We start from the raw sequence: 12,500 nt of genomic DNA on the forward strand, positions 1-12,500 counted from the left end.
AACTTGCTTCTTGGTCATGGTGTTTGTGCAAGAATAGAAACCCTGACTAAGACAGCCTTCATCTCTGATCCACCCTTTATTACATCCAACAGTATGGGGAGGCCTAGAAGTTGTGGTAATGGTAAACAACACTAAGTTGATGGATATGCCTGCTGGAGGAAATTTCACCATCAATAGAGAAATTAATTACTAAAGATTTAGAACTAAAGTCTCCATATACTTTTGTGGGGGGCACAGCTACTTCTGCCCTAGTTTTGCAAGGAAAGAATTATGATCTTCTTAGGACAATAGATACAGAATAAAGAAAAGGAGCTGAGTGCACAGCTCTCCACATTGTCCACACATCACCCTTTTTCCTGGCTATCTCTCTTAAGAGAGGGCCTGATACTTGCCAGTATTACTGGATTAAGAAATGTCTCAGCCTGCTTCCTTTGTGCTACATTAGGACGTCCTCCATTGACAGCTGTCCCTTATCCCATCCCTTTTAATATGTCTGGTGCCTTTCCCTCAATTTTTGAAGTATTCTTGTTCTTGATCCCCTTGAACAACAACAATTTAAATTCTGCTATACTAGTCCCAATGATAATTTGTACAATCAAGCTAGCTCACCTAGTCAGGATCTGATTGCTCCTAAAGGGTTCTTTTTTTTGGTGTATGGTACCCTTACTAAAACTCTTTCCAAAAACATAAAGAATTGCTGTGTCTTCCTGTGACCCTAGCTCCTCAGTTGACCTTGCTAACTCCCACCAAGTATTTGAGCTGGAATAGTCCCCCAGATATTAGAATCTAGTGAGCTGTTTTCCTCCCTTTAGTGGCCAGCATCTCCTTGGTAACCTCTGTTGTGGCTGCCAGTTTGGCTGGAGGATCTTTAACCCATTCTCTTCTTACCACTGCCAAATTATCTCAACAATTTGCGTTGTCAGTGGAAGCCTCCACTGAGTCATTAGCTTCTTCACAGAGACAATGAACTTCCCTTGCCCAAGTTGCCTAACAGAACTGAAGAGCACTTGATTTGCTGACTGCTAAGAAAGGTGGCACCTGTCTCTTTCTGCAAGACGAATGTTGCTTTTATGTAAATGAATCAGGTATAGCAGAAACTGGAATCCTACAGTTACATAAACTTAAGTTGGAGCTCCAGAGAAAACAGTTTTCAGCCGCTGCTGATAATTGGTGGAAGTCCTCTGTGTTCACCCTCTTGATGCCCCTCCTTGGACCTTTATTACACATTTTATTATCAGTAACTTTGGGGCCTTTCATTTTTTACCAGAATTACTGGCTTTATAAAACAGCAGATTGATTCCTTGGCATCAAGACCTTTGCAAATTTATTATCATAGACTTGATTTGGCTGACAGAGGCCTTGCTGAACCTGAGATTGATAATTCTCCTCCAGGAGCTATGTAGGAGTCAGACCTGTGCATACTGGTTCTTGATAAAATGAATCCAGAACGGGCACCAGTGTGGGTTGTGAGGCTAAGCACCGCAGGGGAAGGTCTCACACAGACCATCTCTGAATTCCCTGTGAGACAAACCTGGTTTGCAAGGAGGTTGGTATCTGTTTTCAACCTTATCCTAAGGATTTTTCTAAGGCTCTGCCTCCCCTCACCAAAAGATGCCAGAGCCATGATTGTGGGTCGTGATGGTACCCAGGAGAGGAATCAGGTCAATGCTTCCCCCCACCCCCCACTGGTTAACGCCCACTCATCCAAGGATGAGATGACTATTGATCACCCCAGTTCCATGAGGCCTTCGTGAAAATAATTAAAAGGGAGGAGATGCTGGGAGCCATGGCCTCAGCCATGGCCTTGTGGATATTTTCTAGCTTACATAAACAATCCTGAGAGAACATTTGTGGTCATAACAGTAAGAATGTTTGTAGGTAAAGAGGACACTGTGACCGTTGGTTCCAGGAGTTGAAGATTGCCACCTGACCTTCAGAGAGCCCTGGGGTCTTCCCCTCTCTCTTGGAGCCTCCTCTTGCTTATGCTTGCTTATATTGCCACTCCTGAATAAAGTTTTTCAGAGCTTGATCAGTATGATTGACTTGCTCTCATTCTTCGTGTCCTCTCCTCCTCCTCTTCCTCCTCCTCCTTCCTCCTCTTCTTCCTCCTCCTTCCTCCTCCTCTTCCTCCTTCTCCTCCTCCTCTTTCTTCTCTACTGCCCCTCTTTGTTGAGACAGGCTTTTTCTGTGATGTATTGACTTAAGTTCCTCTAGGCTTATATCCAATGGTATGGCTAGGTCATGTTTTAGTTTTTTGAGGAAATTTCTTCATACCAACTTCCAGGTAGCTGCATTAGTTCACATTCCAGTCCACAGTGTATAAAGATCCCTTGTCAGTTTTGACTGTTGTTTCCTGGGCTGTTAAAGACTATTCAGTTCCATGAATTACAGCTTCTTCCTGAATCTGCATGCATTGCTGACTATCACTCCTTTGAGACCCAGCCTACAGCAGGTCAACGCTGGCTCCTCTTCCAAGATAATCTAGAATACCGCTTACTTCCTGCTGTAAAATAAGGAGTGGAGGTTGCTGAACTAACACACTACAGTCAAACCTGCTCTGTAGTCTGAGATCATGAGTCTCAAGGGCCCGTCCTTGAGTGAAGTACTAATATTCTCATCTTAATTAGAACATAGAGAAGAAATTGAGTTTTCATGCTAGATCTGTTACCTTGCCCTCCACTCTAGCTTCACTGGGGCTTATTGAAGATGGTATTTTCCAAGAAACATCACCCCATGGCAGCCTCAAACTGAGGAGAGTATTAGAATATACTATGTTGACCCATGCATGCACACTCATGATGAAGCTACTCACGATGAGACCTAGCGAGACATTGGTAACAACTAATGATTCCGTTGAGTGTTAGCGCTCTCTTCTGTACAGTGCTGCTGGCAGCGCTGGACCTGAGCTTTGGGTCTGTTATTAAATGGAGTCAGGCTTGGACACAGCTCTGAGGTACTGTGATAATCGCCTCACAGCTGAGCACTGCTAGGTGACTAACAGGCACCTAGCATATGCAGTTTGACACAGTGGACTAAGTAAGGAGTGGCTTATGATGTGGGGGGAGGGACTGGAGCAGGACAATGGGGACGCTATTGTGGCATTCTGAATAGCACACAGTTTTAAATGATGAATGATTTCTGAAGTTTCAGGTTGCAGTTTTCCCCACACATAACCAAAGCTCCACACAAAAGGAGACCACTGGGCAAAGCTGGCACGGGCCATCCTCACACCCTGGATGCCCTTTCTTTAGATGGGGCTTCAGCAATGATCTCTGTATCTGGTTTCTGGGTCACTGCAGTTCAGTTTGCTGTCTGAAGTCCAGAGTGTGACTGCCCCATGCACCCAGCAGATTAGCTGAGTCATTGGGACTGTGNAGTGTACAAAGGGAGAGGGNTGGGGACTCANGCTCAGTCTGTCCTGACTCTCCCAAGGGCTCTGGATGCTATTGTGTACAGAGCTCCATGGGCCTGCTGCTTCAAGAGGGCTCAAGGTGCCAGCACTGAGCCATGGTGCACAGCAGAGCATGCTGGGATAATTATGCCCAGGAAAGGGGAAAGGCCTGGTTTGTGTCCCCAAGAAAAACACCAGCAGTGTTTCGGTCTCTCCCTGCAGCAGTCAGGTAGGGGCTGATTTTCTAGTTCCCAGGGCAGGTTGGCCATCTTTCCTGCTGCCCCGACTTGCTACTCTCCTGATGATGTCATGCAGAGCTGCTCTTGGTTGCTTCCAGGACCTGAGAGCTGGGTCTGAAATGACAGTGGTTGTCTGTGCTGGCTGTGGTGCAGGGCACTGGGGACTGTGACAGGAGCCGAGGGGACATAGTCTCACCTTCCAGAAACAGTCTGTTATGTTTTGAGCTTCAGGCTGAGTGAACTGCATGAACCTGCCCTGCAGCCAGGGTGCTTGCTCCCCAAGTTCCCACAGCCCCTACACAAACCCAGCCTCTGATAATAACAATTACATGAGACTTCTCTTACAGTTTAAAGCTTAGGCCTTTGGCTGGGGCAGTCTCCCAGCTAGCTCGTGTAACTTCAACTATTTACCCTATAACCTGCCATGTCAGTACCTTCATACCTCTCCGCTCAGCTCTGATCCATTCTGTTTCCTCCGTGTCCACTCTCTGAATCTTCCCCATCTGTTTTCCTCTCCTGTGTCCTCTGTCTGCCCAAAAGTTCTGCCCTTGAACTTCCTGCCTAGTTATTGACCCTAACATCTTTATGACAATCAATCAATATCAAGACAACCTCTGATACATTTCTAGATCGCCTTTATGCAGGCGAGAAAGGATGAGTATTTATGAAATAGAAAACCTAGACACAATTAACAATTGAAAGTACAGAGACAGACCTTCACACAATGTGAAGAAAATTTACCCCAACATATGAATAAGTAAATAAGATAGAAAAAAGGAAGGAAGGAAGGAAGGAAGAAAAAACCTGCCCAACAGTCTTTTCTTAATCCCCTGAAGTGAAAGGGTCATGTTTGTAGGCGTTCCAGGAATGTTGATCTCACCACCAAACTAATAGTTATCACAGACAAGGGTCCCGGGAACAGACATTCGGGATACCTTAGTTAAGAAAGGGAACCTACAGCCTGTCAGGCTGGAGATGGGCCACTCCCCAGCATCCCTCTACTGCCCTCTGGCAGGGATGCACAGAGCAGGCTTCTGGTCCTCTGAGACTCTCAGGAAAGTTTGTCACCAAGACTCTGAGACACAAAGAACTTACAGTCAGATGAGGGAAATGAGTGGAAGGTTTAGGTCTGTATTCCCGGGTCGTGGCTTCTAAAGATGGCAAGCGTGAGGTCTGGGTGTGGCTGTGCCTCTAGCTAGCTGAGATTGGGTCGACTTTTTTGTTTTTAATCCCTTAAACTTGAATTTACTTTTTTAATTGGATATTTTCTTTATATACATTTCAAATGCTATCTCCTTTCCTGGTTTCCCTCCCTTCTGGAAATACCCTATCACATCCTCCCTCCGCCTGCTTCTGTGAGGGTGTTCCTACACCCACCCACCCACTTCCACCTCCCTGCCCTTGATTCCCCTACACTGGGACATCTATGGAGCCTTCATAGGACCAAGGACCTCTCCTCCTATTGATGTCTGACAAGGCCATCCTCTGATACATATGCAGCTAGAGCTATGTGTACTCCTTTGTTGATGGCTTAGTCCCTGGGAGTTCTGGGGGTTCTGGTTGGTTGATATTGTTCTTCCTATGGAGTTGGCTGGAAATGGCCGCTTCTGTCACTGGTGGTTGGCTGAAATAGGTTAGCTGATAGGAGCCCAGCAGTTACGCTATCTGGCTAGTTTTAAAATATTAAAACTGTCTAGTGTATTCCATCCATAGAGCAAAGGCGGGCAGGGAAAGAGTGCAGCCAGGGTGTTTGTTGGCGGCTTGGGGCAGCTAGCCAAGATGGGCTGGGAGAGCGATAGATCACTAGATCACAGTTCCAGGTCAGGGAACCAGCTGGTTGTTGACAGAGCCAGGTCGGGAGTGAGACCAGTGGAGGTTGATCTAAGAGTCTAGCTGAAAATGCAGGCAGAGCTCCTGGGAAGGCGGAAGTGGGTCTTTTTTTTTTTTTTAATTACATGCAACAAATACCTATTAATGGATGGCTGTGGGGGGAGAAACAGGTGACTTGGGACCTGATGATGGGCCTGAGAAGGTCAGTAGGGTCCCTGCCAAACATGAGTTTCCACATAAGAGCTCCGTACACATCAGGAAGTGCTGCAGACCAGGCTCAGTTGGCCCCCTTCAATCCATGGGAGAAATCAGGGTCCCTGTCAGGTGGGCAGGAGTCGGCGAGAAATGACAAACAAATGCGGACACAAGGGAGTGTGCTGTATCTGAATGTTATTTGTCAAATCGAGCATCAAGCTTTTAATACAGAAGAAAATAGGGAAGTTAGGTGACACATCGGCAAGGTACAATGAGGTTACTGGATTCTTAATGACTCTCACACAAAACAGAAGAATGCAAACATAAAGACTGGCAGAACTGGGCAATAAAACAATCGAGACAAAGTCAGCTCTATCTAAGGTCAGCTATATTCTTGTAAGCCAGGTGTGAGATCTTTACACTCCGGGGGCAAGGGCTTTCATGCCCAAGCCATAGTTCTAATTAGGGAGTTCCGCTCTAGCTAAACTTCTCATGAATAATGCAATACTCTAGTTCCTCCTCAAAGCACAGCCTGATCTACTTCCTAAACCATTGTACATTCCTGTATATGGGAGTGACTTGGCTTTTATTCTAAGTGATTGTGTGGGGGGACTTTCTACTAATGAGTAATGTAGTCTGCTATACATAACTATAAGAATTCTAAACTTACTTTGCTAAGCTTGCCCTGAGATTTCTAACTCTACATAGTAGATAGTAATGCCTGATTTCTTTCACTATCTCTCTTACAATACTAGAGGCAATTCTGAATGTCAACTGAATGGACAACATTCTTACTGAATTCCAAGCCCAGGGTCGGCTCAAGGACTACCTAGGGCATTGGTGAAGGCCAGGAAGCAAAGTTCAATTTTGCTTAGATATTTGGCAAGTCATTGCTTGGAGGCACCTATAATAAAACAATACTGAAAGAAAGCACACAGATCCATTTGAAAGGACAAGTTTGGAGCATTTGTTACACGGGATGCCACAGTTCCAGGAGACTAAGTTTCTGTGAACTTTTCTAGTCCTGTCACGAGAGTCACTACTGGAGTGGGTGTAGCAAGGAAGCAGGTACCCAACAGCTAGTCACAGCTGTGCAGAAGCTCTAATGCTGTCCTTCCATGTACTGATATATTTAGGAATGGCACCTACTAGCCTAATTTTCAGCTTTAAGGTACACTTGGTAGGAGTACGCTGGGGCCTCTAAAATACTCAGAAAAGCCTGACTCACAGGCAGCGTGCTTTCCTGACTTGAGCTCCCACTGCCTCAAGTAGCCCTGAGCCGATCTTCTTCCTTCCACACTGTCTTCCCACTTGCCCTGAAGGCACTGTATCCTTGAAACCTTCTCTGTACAGAGTTATTGCGCTGATTCTTTGCAGAAGTATTTCTTCGAGGTCGTGGTGGCTGTGTGCAAGCCTAGGGCCAGTCTTTTAAGATAGCTACTGTCAAGCAATCACACAGGAGGATCTTCCACATGAATTGTGGGATTTTTGTGTTTTCTGGTGCAGCTGAGACAGGAAGCGTGGTTTTTATTCTGCCTTTGTTGAAAGTTTTTCTGACAGGGAGGTCCATCATGCAGGATATTCTTCTACTCTTTTGTGTAAGAATACCTGAGACCTCACCTTTCCAGATTAACCACGAGACAGCCAGCACAGGAGCTAAACAGTGTTTGCCTAGGAGTGCCTTCTAGTGGCTACAAGAAATACATGGGACACAAGAAATTCTTGGGCGCAGTTTCGGGGCAGTTTTCTGTGCTGTTCTTCCAGTGTGCAGTGTGTCCCCCTAAGAAGCAACAGACACACCAGACGAAGTTCTTCATGTTCCTTCAGTACTCACAGTGCACCCCAACACAGAAACTGGGCAACGTCAGATAAAGTGAACAAAATAAGAACTTATCAGAACAAGAAGTGGTAGTAGTGGTCTTGTGGATAAGCTCCACCTGAAAAAAAAATCATATGCTGCTCCATGTACTGGTAGCTGAAGAAATCTATTGCAATACACGGGTTACTCAGATGACAGTGTTTGGCGGCCAAAATAGGAGACAGGGAGGACACTGGTCCTCAGTTACCTTAGCACTGTCACCCCCCAGACAAAGCAAAGCCACAGAGCCTGGCTGGCTGGAGCCAGCTCCCATGCAGAGAAAGGAAAGGAGAAATCCCTGATTCTCCCTTCCCTGTAACTTCTTGGGTTCCCTAATAGCCAAATGGTAGGCAGAATTCAGAGATTTAAAGCCTGAGGAACAGCCTGCGAGGCCTGCCCTTTTGCTGTTGGGAATAGAAAAGCTGTAAGGCATGAAGTTGGAACTGGTTAGATGGCAAACGGGCATGGTCTAGCACAAATGGCTCAGGGTGATGTAAAATAAAGGGTCCCCCTTTTTACTAACCAGGCACTAAAACAAAGCACAATGAGATACAATTCCGGGGACTCTGGCTTCCAGAGTGGAAATGTGGCTAGCTCTATGCATCCATTCTGCAGTGAGGTAATCATAACTGTATAAAAATGTTACTAGAACTGTTTAAATGACCACTTACACCCTCTAGAACAGTGGTTCTCAACCTTCCCAACACTGCAACCCTTTAGTACAGTTCCTCATGTTGTGGTGACACCCAGCCATTAAAATTATTTTTGTTACTACTTAATAACTATAATTTTTGCTCCTTTATGAACTATTATGTAACTACCTGCTATGTGGGCTATCACATGTAATCCCTAACGAGGTTGTGACACACAAGTTGAGAACTGCTGTTCTAGATGTTCCAGGGACATACAATGTATGAAGAAATTTGTACTCAAGAGAATCTGATTTTTGATAAGAAGAAAAGTGCCCAAAGCACCCGAGCCATGCCCTGTTCTTTCTTTCTTCTAGCCCTGCATGAAGGTGCTGCATCCCAGGCAGGTAACTCCAACACATAGGTTCCCTGTCCCCAGCTCCCAGTTTAGGGCTCCAGTGCTACCTTGAAGAGGTAGGTTGCCAGCATTTCTTACCCTTTCCACTTCCCCCATTACTACAAAGGCTAAATTCATAGATTTTGAAGCCAAGAAGCCTAGAAGCCTCTCATCGCCCTGTCTTTGATAAAGTGGAGTATCTGTCTCTGTCTATGCTAGCTGTGGTATGCTGGGAACACAGTGCATCTGTCCCCTTACTGTAGGAGGGATGTTTCACAGTGGGGAAGTCAACTGAGAAGACCAGCTCAGGGAGCTGATTCCAGAACACTGTGGGCAAACAGGTTCCTTCAATGAAAAGCAAGCCACCAACCTTTCCCTTAACTTGAGAAAAATGTTTTAGAATTTTTCTCATGGGGAAAGGCAAGCCATAAGAAAAGAGCTCTAAATCCCTTCCTTAAGAATGGACTCTGTAGCTGGTGCCCTGAGCAGACCTTGGGAGCAAACTCCATAGCCAGTCCCTTAACACCCAGAGGAAGCTCCACTCCCAGGTGTTCTAACACACCCAGGATCACAGGATCACGGGAGTTTGGTCACACCAGGATCTCAGGGTCCCAGAGGCAGCTTGACTCCCAGGAGCTCTAACATACCCAGAATCTCAGGATCACATGGTCCCAGAACTACAGGATCACAGAGACCGCTGAACTCTGAGGAGTTCTGACACAACCAGGATCACAGGAAGGACAAGCTCCAGTCAGATATATTGAGGGCAGGTAGCACTAGAGATAATCAAATGGCAGGTGGCAAGGGTAAGAATATAAGCAACAGAATCCAAGGTTATTTGGCATCATCAGAACCCAATTCTCCCACCATAGCAAGTCCTGGATATACTATCACACTGGAAAAGCAAGATTTGGATCTAAAAATCACTTCTCATGATGATGATAGAGGACTTTAAGAAGGACATAAACAATTCCCTTAAAGAAATACAGGAGAACACAGGTAAACAGGTAGAAGAAACACAAAAATCCCTTAAAGAATTACAGGAAAACACAATCAAATAGGTGAAGGAATTGAACAAAGCCATCCAAGACCTAAAAATGGAAATAGAAACAATAAAGAAACCACAAAGGGAGAGAACCCTGGAGATAGAAAACCTAGGAAAGAGGTCAGGAGTCATAGATGCAAGCATCACTATGGAACCTCGGAAAGAGGTCAGGAGTCATAGATGCAAGCATCACTATGGAACCTCGGAAAGAGGTCAGGAGTCATAGATGCAAGCATAACAGAATACAAGAGACAGAAGAGAGAATCTCAGGTGCAGAAGATACCATAGAAAACATTGACACAACAGTCAAAGAAAATGCAAAATTCAAAAAGCTCCTAACCCAAAACATCCAGGAAATCCAGGACTCAATGAGAAGATCAAACCTAAGGATAATAGGAATAGAAGAGAGCAAAGATTCCCAACTTAAAGGGCCAGTAAATATCTTCAACAAAATTATAGAAGAAAACTTCCCTAACCTAAAGAAAGATATGCCCATAAACACACAAGAGGCCTGAAGAACTCCAAATAGACTGGACCAGAAAAGAAATTCCTCCCATTACATAATAATCAAAACACCAAATGTACTAAACAAAAAAAGAATATTAAAAGCAGTAAGGGAAAAAAGGTCAAGTATCATATAAAGGCAGACGTATCAGAATTACACAAGACTTCTCACCAGCAACTATGAAAACTAGAAGATCCTGGGCAGATGTCATACAGACCTTAAGAGAACACAAATGCCAACCCAGGATACTATATCCAGCAAAACTCTCAGTTACCATAGATGGAGAAAACAAGATATTCCATGACAAAACCAAATTTACACAACATCTTTCCATAAATCCATCCCTACAAAGGATAATGGATGGAAAACACCAACGCAAGGAAAAACAAGAAGATAATCTTTCAACAAACCCAAAAGAAGATGGCTGCACAAACATAATGCTACCTATAACAACAAAAATAACAGAGAGTAATAACACTTTTCCTTAATATCTCTTAACATCAATGGACTCAAGTCCCCAATAAAAAGACATAGACTAACAGACTGGATATGTAAACAGGACACAGCATTTTGCTGCATACAGGAAATGCACCTCAGTGACAAAGACAGATACTACCTCAGAGTAAAAGGCTGGAAAACAATTTTCCAAGCAAATGGTCCCAAGAAACAAGCTGGAGTAGCCATTTTAATATTGAATAAAATCAACTTTCAACCAAAAGTTATCAAAAAAGATAAGGAAGGATACTTCACATTGGTCAAAGGAAAAATTTACCAAGATGAACTCTCAATTCTGAACATCTATGCTCCAAATGCTAGGGCACCCATATTCATAAAAGAAACTTTACTAAAGCTCAAATCACACATTGCACACCACACAATAATAGTGGGAGACTTCAACACCCCACTCTCAGCAATGGACAGATCATGGAACAGAAACGAAACAGAGACACAGTGAAACTAACAGAAGTTATGAACCAAATGGATCTAACAGATATTTATAGAATTTTCTCCACTTATACTTCTTGTTGTATATTTTTTTCTTAACAGCAAAGTATCCAGAGATAAAATCCTTGATGAGACCTGACCCTAACCTGATCTGGATCATCACCGTGATGTTTCTTGTCCAGTTGGCTTCATTTTACTCAGTTAAAGAAAGATTTACAGTGGAAATGGGTCATATTTTGGTCCTATGTCTTTGGCAGCTCCATTAACCACTCCATGACTCTAGCTATCCATGAGATTTCCCACAATTTCCCCTTTGGCCACCACAGGGCCCTGTGGAACCGCTGGTTTGGAATGTTTGCTAATCTCCCTTTTGGGATCCCATATTCAGTTACCTATAAAAGGTACCACATAGATCACCATCGATACCTTGGGGCAGCTGGCGCTGATGTGGATGCGCGCTCTGACTTCGAGGGCTGGTTCTTCTGCATCACTTTCAGGAAGCTTGTATGGGCTGCTTTCCAGCCTTTGTTTCTTTTTCTTCAACCTTATTTCGTCAACCCCAAGCCAGTTACTTATCTGGAAACAATCAATATTGTGACCCAGATTACTTTTAACATTATAGTTTATTATGTTTTTGGAATTAAATGTTTAGTCTATATGTTGGCAGCCTCTATACTTGGCTTGGGTTTGAACCCAATTTCTGGGCATTTTATAGCTGACCACTGCATGTTCTTAAAGGGACAAGAGACAAACTCATATTATGGGCCCCTCAACTTTTTCATATTCAATGGAGGCTATCACAATGAACATCATGACTTCCCCAGTATTCCTGGAAGCCGCCTTCCACAGGTAAGAGAAGTTCTGGTTTATTGTTTTAATTTCTGAAGGATATAAATTCGTCTTGTTCATTTAAAAAAAATCTGGTATGTTTTATCAAACAAAAAATTTACTTCAAAATAAAAAGGAAAGAATAGCGCAGACCCAGTGTCTGACAGCCTAATTTTACTAACCTTCCCTCTCTTGGATCCTTATGCTTGGTGGTTACAATTAGAATTCAGAAGTGTTAGAAGATGTACAAACTTATTACTTGATAAAATAACTCAATTAAAAATCAAATTCCTGGCCTCAGGAGCAGGGAGCGCCATCTTGGTTCCGAGACTCCACCGAACTTAGGAACTTAGTCTGCACAGGTGAGAGTGTGCACCACAGAGGCTGACAGCTTCTGGGACAGGCGGGAGCCACAGAGCCACTGAGGCAGCACCCTTTTTGGGCCGCAGACATCCTGTACCCTCCCAGCCGGAGGACAGTGGTCTGCCCAGCACGGGAGCCCTCTGCCTCAGGAGCAGGGAGCGCCATCTTGGNTNCNGGACTCCACCGAACTTAGGAACTTAGTCTGCACAGGTGAGAGTGTGCACCACAGAAGCTGACAGCTTCTGTGACCTGCCAAAGCAACACAGCATCTGGGA

The 12,500-nt window shown here is 44.4% G+C and overlaps 1 pseudogene; it reads left to right on the top strand.

Annotated features, from left to right (window-relative positions):
• The first annotated feature begins 11,141 nt into the window (after positions 1-11,141).
• Positions 11,142-12,500, top strand: part of LOC110296508 — a 33,145-nt pseudogene continuing 31,786 nt past the window's right edge.

Source organism: Mus caroli, chromosome 1 (assembly GCF_900094665.2).
Source record: "Mus caroli chromosome 1, CAROLI_EIJ_v1.1, whole genome shotgun sequence".
NCBI classification, from domain to species: Eukaryota; Metazoa; Chordata; class Mammalia; order Rodentia; family Muridae; genus Mus; species Mus caroli.